Source organism: Paroedura picta, chromosome 3 (assembly GCF_049243985.1).
Source record: "Paroedura picta isolate Pp20150507F chromosome 3, Ppicta_v3.0, whole genome shotgun sequence".
Classification (NCBI taxonomy): domain Eukaryota; kingdom Metazoa; phylum Chordata; class Lepidosauria; order Squamata; family Gekkonidae; genus Paroedura; species Paroedura picta.
Genome location: NC_135371.1, coordinates 127,362,419 through 127,375,963, shown reverse-complemented (window position 1 = coordinate 127,375,963; position 13,545 = coordinate 127,362,419). Strand labels below are relative to the sequence as shown.

Below are 13,545 nucleotides of genomic sequence, written 5' to 3'. Positions count from 1 at the left end.
TTACAAACATGCTATTAAAATACAAATATTTCATCAGAGGTTAATGAATATTAAAATGAACCTAATATAAAGGTTATAGGGTCTTGCAAGAGAACTTCAATCCATTGTGTCTCTCTTCTTACAAGTAATTTATCTACAGCTTGGTCTGTTGACTTAAAACAGCACTTAACTTCAAAGCCTGCCTGGACACAGCATTATTTAATTAGAATCTCTCAAAACTAATCAAAGAACCAAAAACATTTCCTCTATTGACAATGTAATATATTTTGAATAACATCAAAATTAATATGTCAGTTGCAAGTATAAGAGGCATGTGCTATTCACAATGAAAACTTTATTATACTTTGGATCTTAAAGTAGCTCAGATTAAGTCAGAAAAAGATACTATAATTTTTAATAGAGTTCCATTTCTGTAACTGATTTACATAATGATATATCAGAATACATGTACTATAAATATGGTTAAAATTAATGAATGGTATTTCCACGTGATGAGCCTCTTGTGGCGCAGAGTGGTAAGCCAGCAGACATGCAGTCTGAAAGCTCTGCCCATGAGGCTGGGAGTTCAATCCCAGCAGCCGGCTCAAGGTTGACTCAGCCTTCCATCCTTCCGAGGTCAGTAAAAATTGAGTACCCAGCTTGCTGGGTGGTAAAATGGTAATGACTAGGAAGAGAATGGCAAACCACCCCGTGCTGAGTCTGCCAAGAAAACGCTGGAGGGTGTCACTCCAAGGGTCAGACATGACCCAGTGCTTGCACAGGGGATACCTTTACCTTTACCTTTATTTCCACATGATCTATCAAACAGCAGCTCGTGCTGACATATCCACACGCTAGCTCATTAGCAAGCAATATGAAATACCTCTGAAAATCAAGAACATATCCCCTCTATTTGCATATGCTTGGATAATTTTTCAATTGTAATATATGGGCTTCTGAAACAGTGTGGAGGGGGGGAAATTAAATTCAGAATGGCTTTACAGAAAATGGGACCCTACTCCAGCATCTCCAGGCATGGGTACTCCAGATCTCCTGGACATAGGCTCTCCAGTTATTTTAGTACAGATACCCTTTCTTCGTATCCTTTCCTTCCCATTTAAAAATTCACATGTGAGTAGTACAGAAGTTGCAGCTGAGTTGTGGCCACTCCATAGAGTTTTCAAAGCAAAAGACTAACAAGGGAGGTTTGACATTGCCTTCTTCTGTATAGTGACCCAGGTATCTCATATCACTACTTCTAATTGTTGGTTTCCTACTACAGCTATCTCTTCTCCTATTCTCTCCCAGTTGATTGCCCAGACTGTCCTGCAGCCAAGCTTTATCAACCAAATATGCTTAACTTCAAATATTAACTCACAAGACATTTTGCTGGTGAGAAAAATGAGAGGGAGCCACTTATGTTCAACATGCCACTGATTCCATAATCCCCTCTTTGTTAACACTTTATCATACATGGCTCCTCAACATGCCTAGTCTGTTCATTCTCATCCTCTTAAGATTTGAATCCATAACCTCCAGTTTGTATGTAAACTGAATGAATAAATATAAAATAAAGTAATGCTTAATATTATGACATAAACATGTTTAATTTTCCCCCAAAGGAGACAAAAACTATGCAAGGTGGAAGTACAAAGTATATCTGTCTGCTCAAATATCTGGCCCTGCCTATTCAAGGACAGTCACGTCAAACTTTGAGAAGCAGAGCAGTAGAGTTGGCTGCACTGTTTGGAGCAACTCAAGCAGACTTTTACAGGGAACTATCTAGAAGCAATGTCTTCTTCGCAAAGACAGAATCACTAAAGCTGCTTGTTTTCTCCTTGTCTCTCCTTTGAAACGGTTGAACTATTACAGCAAAACTTTCCAAAACAAGTTCAGCTGGAGGCAAAAATCTGGCACAGGGTACTTCAGTTTGAATTGGTTAAATATGGCAAATTAAAGTGAAGGAGGATTATACAAAAAAGAAATAGAACTCAGTATAAGGCTGTTAACACTTGCCTGTTATGAGGGATTTCAATATGCTGTAGCAGATAGAATTTCAGACTAAAATCTGGGGACCCAGGTTCAAATTCCCACTCAATCATGGAAGCTTGCTGTATGACCTTGAACCAGTCACTCTCAGCCTACCCTACCTCACTGGGTTGTTGTAAAGATATATTGGAAGAGAATGATGTAAGCTATTTTGTGGGGAGTACAAATATAGTAAAATCAATTAATATAGCTGAAGGTGACAGGCAGATAAAATGTACCCTGGTGGATAGGAAGGAGAGAAGGAAGTGAGGATATCAGGGCTGCCAGGAGGAGGGAAAGAGGAACTAGTAGTGGAGGGGGGAAATTAGGTGCCTCTCACAAGTCCCTGAAGGTTGCAGAAGATGCAACTGGGCTGACACCATGTAACTCACCCAGGGAGAAGCTGCAAGGGGTAGGAAAATAGGGGGAAATAAATACAGAGGGTCATATAAATGTAGGTTGGTTAGTGATTTGTAAGGAGAAAAGGAGAGAGTCTGTAGGGACTTCCAGGGAAGGGAAAGAAAAAAAAGAGGGGGAAATGACCAGTGGTACTTACCATGAGGGCTTATTCTATTCTGGAATAAGACAAAATAGTGGGGAAGGGGAAAAGGAGATTCTTGCAGGTTTTCTGTCTGGGTAGACATATTCAACTATAATTTACTCAACTATTCTTCATCTTTCTTTTGGCCCTTACACTTTGCTTGTCTGATCTAAAACATGGTCCATGCTCCAGTGATTATGCACTTAAAAAAAATTCTATTAAAATGCAAAAACTTACAGGTCCTACTTTAACCTTCACTACCTGGTATTCACTCTTTTCAAGAAAGGCTGTTCATGAGCCATCATGGGCATCCTCATAATGCAGCAATTTCAATGAGAAACAATATTAATCACGGAAAGTCCTTAAAATTCAATCAGAAGTGTCCTAGGTGAGATACTCCAAAGCACTTTTGTAGTACCGGTATTGAAAAAAGTGGGACTCCATAAATGCAAATAATCTAAAATCCTATCTATATACAGAAAGCGAGGTGTCTATGTAATATACTGCGTAACTCTTTAGAATAGCAATCTCAACAATTTTTTCAGTCTTGTAATTCTTGTCTCAAAGTGTTAATTTCAAATGGAAACAAATTTTTTAAAAAAGGCCCTGCATGCTGAGAACTTTTCGTTGCATCTTGTTCCCAGCTTGGGATCACAAAGGGTACAAATGATAAAATAACTATAGCTAAGATTGCCAGACTTAGGCAGACCTCGACTCAATTACTTCAACGTGCTCCCTAATCATAATACTAAGATTTTGTTACATAAGAATCTCCCCAGGTCAATACTATCCAAAGCTTGATAGCTACACATAAAAATCCTCTACCATCATCCTAGTATAATCTCCTTTACACAGGGGGTGCTCAGGGCAGCCTATATGGTTCTCCTTTGCAATTCTGCCTGCACAACAACCCTGTGAGATAGTTAGGCTTACAGAAAGTGAATGGTCCAATACCACCCAGTAAAATTCATGGCAGAATTAAGGATTTGAACCTGGTTCTGTAGAGTCAAATACCTTTCTAGAAAACCAAGAGGAAGAACTGATCACCACAGCATCTGAAGCAAATAGGGTCACTTTACCACAAGGTCTAATTTAAGCTGTTTGCACTGTTATAATTATCAGTTATTAATACTATTGTTACAGTTATTTATATGCTATGGATTGTTTCATGCATTGTTCAGACATTTTATGTAAACCGCCCTGAGCCTTCAGGGAGGGCAGTATATAAATATAATTAATTAATAAGCTACTATCACCAAACAACTGGTTCAAAAACACTAATTTATTTCTGCCTATCAACAAGGAGACTAGGCTTAACCTCTTGTAGTCTATGTGAAAAGCTCTCTCCTCTTCCTCACCAACATATTTCCAGTCTCCCAGCATGGACAAATCTTCCTCTCTCCATATGGAGGGCAGAACTTGCAAACAAAGCCCTTTACCCAGCAGGAACATAACTGAATTGGTCTCAATTCTATATGAGTGGTACTTTTAAAAGGCAATAGAGCTCTTACACACAGCAGAGTTTGTCCCCCAAACTAAAGGGCAGTCCCTACAATAAAATGTATGGGAATTCCTACCTTAAAGCCTAGGATAGCTTTGCTGCCCAAAGCAAAAGTACAAAGTTTGAAACAAATCCCAGTTAAAATAATATTAAAGCAACATCAGAACTGCAGACCTGCAGTAACTCTTCAGTGAACTGACAGCTTCTTTTGTAATTTCAATAGGCTCTTTTAAAGTTTTCTAAATACCATTATTGTTAGAAGCATTGTGAATATGGAATTTGGTGCATTAAGAGGATGGAAAGAATTCTAAACTCAGACCCCTAGCAAGCTAGACAAAAGACACAATGAAATGTCAGGGGTCCTGGGATTCTCAACTTGAGGGTAACAGCAAACCTGGAAAAAAATTAAGCCAAAAAAAAATCTATGCTTATGTGATAATAGAGAGAGCTGTTTTAATCTGCATGCTGGAAATACCTGGAAAATAATGCATGTTATGTTACACTTATTTAGTATTATATAGCATTTCAAAATTACTTCACTATCAAAGTACACCTCTCTATAGTACTATTGTCCTTCTTTATAGTTTATACAAGCATACTGTGTTACAACTAGTACAAAGAATTTTTAAAAATTACTTCAAGATGAGAAGTCATATAATTCTATGTCTTTACAGGTATTATATTTACAGCCTGTTCTTCCGCCCATGGGGGAGAACAGTGCAAGCAGACCACATAAAACAACCCATGAACAATTAATTTGATCCTATTCACAAAGCTATATAGAAACCTAAATTCATGAAGATTTTTTCATGAAAGTTTATTTAATTTATATCCAACTTTTCTCCACAATGGAGACACTAGTGTAGTGAAGAAATACTGGCACACCCCAGTAAGTATATGTTTATCAATTTTAACAGCCATTTTAAAGCTTCTATTCTATCTGAATAACCCCTGACAGTTTCAGGATATTCCAGTCTCATGAGACTGGCAGAAAGGAATTTTTATACTGCTCTCTGAAGAGCAACTAGTGAAGGAGACGATTCACATTGGATCCATAGGCCCAACTGTTGCTTTAACTTCTGCATAAAATACAAAACTATTATGCAAACTGTGGCTGGGTTTGGTGGCGATCTTTAATTTTCTACTAACCAGGAGTAAGTTCAACCCCAAAACAGTATCATCTGTAACAATCAGATGATTTCTAGACTAACTGACCCTGATACTAACTGGGAAAGAAAAGGAAAGCACTTCTTTAAACTTAAAAGAATTAAAGCAGCTACTACCCCCTCCCCCAGAACTTACTTTCTTCAATCTAAATTAATGGATTCAATGGATAATGTCTAAATTAATGGACACCAAGAAACAATTCTTGCTTCTAAAGCTGTGATTAGGTTTGTGACTTTGCTGGTTTTCTCCTTCAAACTCTTATTTTCGTCAGCAAACATATAACACATTTCTATGTGGTAATGCTTTTTCTATTAATGAAAATGTATCCTTAGATGTAGAGCTTTAGGTTCCAGAGGTTAAAACCACCTTACATTTATTTATCAAATTATGACACAAATTAGGCAGTTATCTTTCAGGTAAGAGTGTGGCATTCACAACTCAACTGCCACTTCAGATTTTTCTTAACCCTAATTTGTTTGAGAAACAAAATTACAAGTTTTGTTCTGGAAGCATCCTAATTTCTCTAGCTGTAGGTTAAGTATTCAAAAAAGCTGATCAGCAGAGCTACAGCGAAGAGGTGAAACAATATTACCTAATACCAAGAAAATAATAATGAGCCAAGTTATGATGTATATCAATGTATATCAATATTCTATTCTATTATTATTATTATTTTATTTATATCCCGCCTCCCTCCGAAGGCTCGAGGCGGCTCACATAAACCCTATCCCCTAAAATCCATATGAATAAATAAAAATTACAGTGGTTAGTACCAATTGGTCACAATAGCAACAATGATGGCATAATCTTCCTCATCCAATCTCCACATCCTCAACTACAGGGGTTGACACTCACTACCGCCAGTTTAGTCACAATATAGTCACAATGGAGAATCTATAAAAAACAATCCACTATAACTATATTTCAAAGATTAGTATATCTCATTCTCAAAGATATACTAAAATAGACAGCAGTTTATAACAATACCATAATCATCAGTTTGTGGATATCCTTACTAATGTTCTATTCAGAAAAGCAAGAAGAATTAAATGCAACCATGGCATGTTACTGGAGGATCCTCACAATCCACTATTCTCAAGATACACAGGTCACCAAATGAAAGAAATTGCTAGATGAAGCATGAACTCCTTAACTGTGCACCCACACACTTGTTCTATTATTTTTGTGGAACTGATGACTGAGTGGTGTTGATGGGTGCTATTCCTTTCCTTGGTTCTCTAGGATCCCAGATAGATCCTAAATACCTGCAGGTTAAAAAGTTATTGCAACCTTGAACTTGGAAGTATGTGGCTAAAAGCTCAAGACAAGAATGAGTACATGGGGAAGTCAGATTGCACAGTCTTTTAACTATACCTGTGTAGACCAGTTTTACATTTTCAACGTTCTTAGGATTTGTTAGTCTTAAAGGCACTATTGGACTCTGATTTTATTGTGCTACTTCAGACCAACACAGCTACCCATTTGAATGTATTCTTAGGAATAAATTGAAAATTCACGTAATAAATACAATAGAAAAGACCAACACAAGAAAACATGCAGAAGAAAAAAAAGCCAGCCATAGCTTATGGAAGGTATACACTTTTCAGTAGGTATGCAATAACAGTAACACTGGCACTGCACACAAGTTTCCCTGGACTTCAAGATATCACATTAGTCTGGGGTAAGAGGTATTGAACTTCCAGCATATGGATTTTTGGGCTACTCGAAAGTAAATAAAGTTGCTTTTGTGAGCAGTCTTTCCTAAAATGTATGCACTCTGAATATTGAATAGCAACTTAAGGATTTCTTTTACACAGATTTAACTAAAGACATTTGTAAAAAATGAAATGAAATTAACTAAAGACTGGAAGGGAGACTCCATTTCAGGACAAGGAAAAGTAATTCTGCAGATAAAGCTGTTTATTAAGAATACATTCCACCTCTCCAGCCCTCCAAAGACAAACCACAGAGCTGTGCGCAAAGCTAGACAATCTGGGCAGCCAGCCATAAAACATCACTTCGTAGCACAGATACTGCTTTCACTCTCTTAAGCCCCTCACAGCTGTAAAATATAACAAGAGGAGCTCTGGTAACAAGCCTTTACTACCTCGGACTCTTAATGATCTGTAGGGCAAAGTTTGTAGAAATCCATGATTTTCTTAAGACACAAAACCCCATACCCAATAAGCATTCAGAGCTGGATTATGGAGATGTAGGGAAGTATCAAAATTAAAACCAGATTTTGTTATGCTGACATCTCAGACTGTACATAAAAGATTTCCATTAAATAAGGTAGAACTAGGCTTTAGCTACAGAAAACATGACACCTAATTTTTCAGAACATTTCAAAGACATTGTTTATTATATGGAATAAATAAATCTGCTCAAAAGGAACTACTGATTCCAGACGCAAGAATCTTGTTTGAGATATAGTTTTAATTTAAAAACCTGGCTGAACTCTAGTGTTTCAGAAACATATCTAATGATAGCCCTTTGTGGTGATAGCCCTCTGCATCCCCAACACCAGGGGCTCTGCAGTCCATAAGAGGTAGAGAGGCTGCGGCTAGAGGTGGAAGGCAGCCACTCTTCATTGCTGCAACTGCTCTGCACTGAATTCCAGCTCTATTTTCAAGCCAGGTTTTTTTTAGCATTTTACCAATGAACATGAATCAGTACTAAACCAAGAATCCCTTAAACAATCACTTGATGAACTTTCACAACTGAGGTTGCTTTTTCCTTTCCCTCATGCTGGTAAAAACACTGCTATTTTCCCCAGGATGTCTGTGCATTAACACTCCCACATATGTTTGAAAATGAGAGGTTCCTGTCATTTGTAACTTTATTACTTGGCTGTGAGACAAAGCATCATGTATGATTCAGCTTTCTTCTAGAACTCTCTAAATATTGGAACTGAGTAGAATTGAAAGAAGCTTGTAAATCTATTTCAAAATTATATTTATATTTACATTTTCTTTTGACCTAGCTGATATCTTCATAAACCTACTGAAGAACCTCTAGCATTATTTCCAGAAGGTATCTGCTGATGTCAAACTGGCTAGACTACAGCATCCTAAGGCACTTAGGATGTTTCTTATTCTTCAAATATTAAATGGCCTGAGATTCCTTCCTTCAGCTTCAAAACTAGGTGGAAAAACTACAAACAAATTGTCATCTAATTTTAAGTGTTGTTAATATCATAATCAACAACAACAACAAAGCATCAGGAGCAAAGAGCAACCTATAAAATATTAATTCTAGACTGTCTTCAAAAGAATCCTATTCTATAGTTCAGAATATAACAGAACAATTTAGGAGCTCCTCCAACTAGCAGTATTAATCTACACATTTAAAACTGTTTGTATGAAATTCCATAACTAGTATCAGTAACTGAATTTAAAGTAGATGAAATTAGCATATATTATTTCTGTGAAAATAAATGGAATGGGAGATAAACTCCGGTCTGCAGTGTTCTCATAGGGATTCTGTTCTTTATATCTTGAAGTAGAAGGCTGCCCCACCCCTGACCTCCTCCAGTTTGTTTTGGAAAGAAGCCAGATGACAGCATTGGGAAAAGTATATATTTATCTCAACAAGACCAGCTGCTTAGGAGTAACTAAATGTAACTTAGAGGTATTATCTATCCCCACTAAGCATTCATATTTTTATGCTACCAAAATTGAATGCCAAATCATTTCCATGTTGCTGTTTTAGCATATTTCTGATTAATGGAAAGGGGGAGGCAGTTTCCAAAGGCCACATTTTTAGATTTCTAAATATTCCAAAATAGGCCAGTCACCATAGCAACTATTTACCCTAGTAGATAAAAAAGCTGAGCACTCTGCACATGGAAATGTGTTCTCACTATTAGTTAGAAATAAAAAGGATTTTTGAAGGGTTTCCTAAATTCTGTTTTCATACATACACTTCAAGATTTTGTACAATGTTTACTTACTGTCCTAACACTGCCTGCCCAAGACAAAAGCACACATGTATCCGCTCCAACTTCAGTAATAAATCAAGGATTGTAGATGGTATAAAAAACACTGTGGTAAGAAAATATTATTAAAGCACCTCTTTCAGACAAAAAAAAAGAAATCAGCCTTGAAGATCTTCAACAGTCCTATATGGAACTGTATTTCAAAACAGTGGCCCTATTTGCTATTACTATATGTTGAGATAGGCCAAAAGTGTAGAAACATATCAAATATCAGGTTTTTCTATCTAAACTCCTCATTAGAATGAAACGTCTCACCAAGACTTTGGTCAACAAGATGTATGATGCATTCAGATTCCCTTGTCTTTCGTCTCTCCAACTGGATAATAGCAGTATTAGCTATCATAGAACGATGTGATGTATTTCCCAAGTCATGATGGACAGTGTAATTAAAAATGGGATGCACTAATTCAGTGCTGATGACTAGGACACCTGTCCATTGTGAGCTACAGAATAAAATAGCATTCATTAAAAACAATTGTATTGATGTTGGCAAGGAAAAAGCTTATCAAACAAGTACAGGCAAACAAACAAAATTCTACCTGTGATAGTATAATGGTTTAAAAATTATGTATGGTCTCTTCATTGACTATTTTCTCTTTAGTCCATTTAGAAAGCAATTCTAAACTAGTAATCTATTCAATTGGGCTTATTCTCAAGAAATTGTTCTTAAGATTGTAGTGTATATTCCCTAGCATTCTTAAAGGAAGCAGAATGTACCTGTTTTTATGTCTGCATTGGAATATATACCTTTCGGAGTCAAACCACTCCCTGTGCCCAGTAAGACTTGACCAGTGATCTCTCCTGCAGTGAAACTACATTCTCATATGGAATTAAACATGGTTGTTAATTTCATTAGTGTGCAGCCAGAAATGTGTTCATAAGCAGCTCCTATACTGAGTTGTGGTACATACCAAGTGACAAAATGGAAGCCTTCATAGCTTGTTTGTAGTACCTTATTTAACAACTATCATGCAAAGCATTATCACAATACAACCAAATCATCAACAAGAACTATGATAGGACATCAAAAATTACTATAACCTCTTGAATGTTCAATTAAAGTGACTATTGTAAGGAAACTGACATCTGTCCAATATATGTCTACAGAAAAGACAACGTACATAAGTATTTTCAGATAAGAAAATAACTATGGGTAAATCATGTGTGTAGCTGTGATAGTATAATTTAAAATATTTGAGGCATCATTTTGAGATGAAAGTTCATAACTGGTTATTAGTAGCTAGAAAACTATATAGTTTGACACCATTTGGAAGAGTTTCCAAGTAACTGAGATGATTAACCGACATTTCAATATCTAGCTAATATTTGAAAGTAACCACAGTTTTGCTGCTGAGAAGCTGTTTTACTCTTCTCATGCTGGTTCCTGAAGGAATTTTTTTAAAAATTATTGTTTATATTGACAGCCACAAACACAGAAGAAAACAGAAGTGATCCTCACTATGTAGAAAATCATGGGTTTTTAAAAGTACATTCCCTTCATGTCACTGTATTTGTATTACCAGGTATCTATTGCACACCAGTCATTTACTTTATCTAACATGATGATGCATTTGACCAAGTTCATTTAAAAAATGGAAATACTGGATTTTATGTCATTCAGTTCTAACAAGTGATGAGGTTTCAATGTCTGTAAGAATTAGTTGATATTATAAGACCATGTGAAGATTACTATGGAAGTACCAAGGTAATAAATTTACACATTTATACATACTGGCCTTACATAGTCATTAACAGTCTTAGCAGATGACATTCAACCTTTCATTTTTACAGGTGCAGTTTTAAACACCATTCCAAATATCTTCTTCTATCAATCCATATGTTAAACAAGCTATAATAAGCTTTCCTATAGTTCAACAAAACAACCTTCTTTTCCTGTACTACTTCTACAAAGGTCAAGCTTCTACAAAATCTTATTAAATGATGATGAAGAGGTTTCAGGTATCTTTGATAAAATTCTAATGGCAGCCTTTTGTGCAAAATTAATACCCAGTGTCTCTATTCAATCAAAATAACCATGAAAAGGAAAATGCTTGGCCTCATTTTTTTTTAAATCTATTTCAACACATTCATCCTATGGATACCAAGGACAACTGCATTCTCCATATGATAGAAAGGGATCTACAGTCACCTTTTTACACCTCACTGTAGGTAATCAAGGATGAAGTTCAAGTTTTGTCCACTTGGTTAAATTCTATCAGCCTTCCTGTTCTAGCCACACTTAAACCAAGACAAATTGCCAAGGCTAATTATCACTATTTTCCAAACATTACATCACATGGTAATGAGATGTTATCAACAGCATGAACACAGTAACATTATTTCGAATTAATCCTTTCCTATATTTTTTTTTCAGTAACTAGGGCAATTCTTTTCCCCTTTCCCAATGAACAGGATTTACGTAAAATATACAAGAGGGTTTAAAACTTCCATGTAATTGATTTATTTTACCGACTCCACTATGACATTTAAAAAAGAATTTTGCAAATAGCAATCCTGTTCTGGACATATGGCACAGGGAGTGGCATAGCCTAAACTATTTAATAGGGTCTTCCCCCATTTTTAACTTCTCCTGCTTCCATAATGAAAGGGTAATAGCCATCTTCTTACCTTTGCTTCTTTTCTTCTGAGGCTCTTTGGCAGCTTTCGACTCAGTCTCCTTGGAAAAGAACAAGTGAATATTTTGTCTGGCGTCTGGGAGTTTCACTAGCGTGCTCCTTTCTTTAATGCTTTTACTTACAAAAAGTACCCGTATTTTTTCACGCTGAATACGAAAAAATCTCACACGGCCAAGAAAGTCAGGTTTTTTTTAAACGTTTATGCCCATTCCAAATTTAAACAACAAAACAAAAACAAAAAATTGCCACAGAGGAAGGGGAGAAGGAATCAGACAAGAAATCAACAGTATCCAAGTAGAAGAGCTAATCGCTCCAGTTTGATTCCAGCCCAGTGGAGGAAGTGCAGCAAATGCAGGTCCAATTCCAAAACAAGATCTTGAAAAATTTCCAGTGAAGCAAAACTAGCAGGTATGAGTTCCTGGCAAGAGTTTTGCACACAGAATTTGCTTTAAAATTAAATAAATGTGGTTGCAGCAAAACTGTACTGTGAGGATGCAAGACAGTGAAAAATCTTACACTTTTTAGCTGATCAGAAGAGGGATTTTTTTTAATGGTGTTAGATTCTCAGTTCATATGGATGAGCTGCTGAAGATTTTATTTTCAAAAGTGCAAATTAAAATGGAGAAAGCGGAACCCATCTAAAGGTTTAAAGAATATTTCAAGAAAAAACAAAGAAGAGCCACAGGAGGATCCAACAGAGTTTCGCATAAGGATCCAAACAGAAGTACCCAGCAGAGTCTTGCTAAAGAGAGGTGAAACACAAACAGAAAAAAAAATCTAGCAGTCTCTCTCAGGAAGATCCAAGGGGGAGAAAGATCCAGGCAGTGTCTCAGAAGGCAAGGATCCAGAGATGCTAGGGAGATCCACCAGCTGTGCCTTTCATATGTGGATCTGAGGAAGGGCGCTCCAGCAATCTCCTCATACGTAGGATCCGAAAAGGATCCAGACGATAGTCTTCTCGATGACGAGGGGTCCTCCAGTCTCTGTTTCCCTCACGGGGAGCCACCCAGCTGAGCCGCACATCGATGGACCCAGGAAAGAAAGCGAAATTCAGTCTCTCTCTCTCTGCCCCTCTCTCGCACAGGAACAGGTTCCACAGATCCCCAGGGCGATCCAGCAGCTTCAGGAGGCCCGTCAGTCTCTCGCCCCGTGGAATCCACCCAAGTAGGAGCTGGATCGAGCCGCCGCTCGCGTGCGTTTGCCTTCCCCTTCGAAGGGACTCGGAGAGCCTCTCTAGGGGGATAAGGGGGATTTATGGAGGCAGCGGCGGCTCCTCAGACAGAGCTTTCCCTCGGAGGGGAAGGGGGTTGGGCCGCTGGCGGGACAGGTTATGCCGCCGGGCTCAGAGATGCAGCCGCGCCGGCCCCCCGCTCCTCCTCACAGCCTCCGCCGCCGCTTCTGTCCTCCGCTTCAGGAGCAGAGCTGCTGCCACCGCGGCCATTTTGTTACTAACTGACAAGAATCCAGGCAGGCAGGCAGGCAGGCAGCGCGAGACCACAACAAGGGGGGGAGGGAGGGAGAGCCGCGAGACTTACTCCCTCCTCCCCTCCCTGACCTCAACAGGAAGTCTTGTCCGCCTCTCCGATCACGTGGCGGGGGAAAGGCATAAAAGAAGGCTCTGAGACATGCAAATCAGGTAGAAAAACGGCTCAACGGCGCCGCGGTAGGCGCGAGGTAGCACCGCCCTTCGCTTGAG

General features: G+C 38.0%; 1 protein-coding gene across 4 annotated transcripts in view; it reads right to left on the bottom strand.

The window, feature by feature from the left end:
* TNRC6C (trinucleotide repeat containing adaptor 6C) overlaps positions 1-13,330 on the bottom strand; it is a 176,452-nt gene extending 163,122 nt beyond the window's left edge. The window contains exon 1 of one of the 4 annotated variants that reach the window (XM_077327647.1): positions 11,842-13,330. The gene's annotated coding sequence lies outside the window, so the exon portion shown is untranslated. The remainder of the gene's footprint in view (positions 1-11,841) is intronic. The other 3 variants (XM_077327644.1, XM_077327645.1, XM_077327646.1) reach the window with 3 other exon arrangements.
* Between the last annotated feature and the right edge of the window lie 215 nt (positions 13,331-13,545).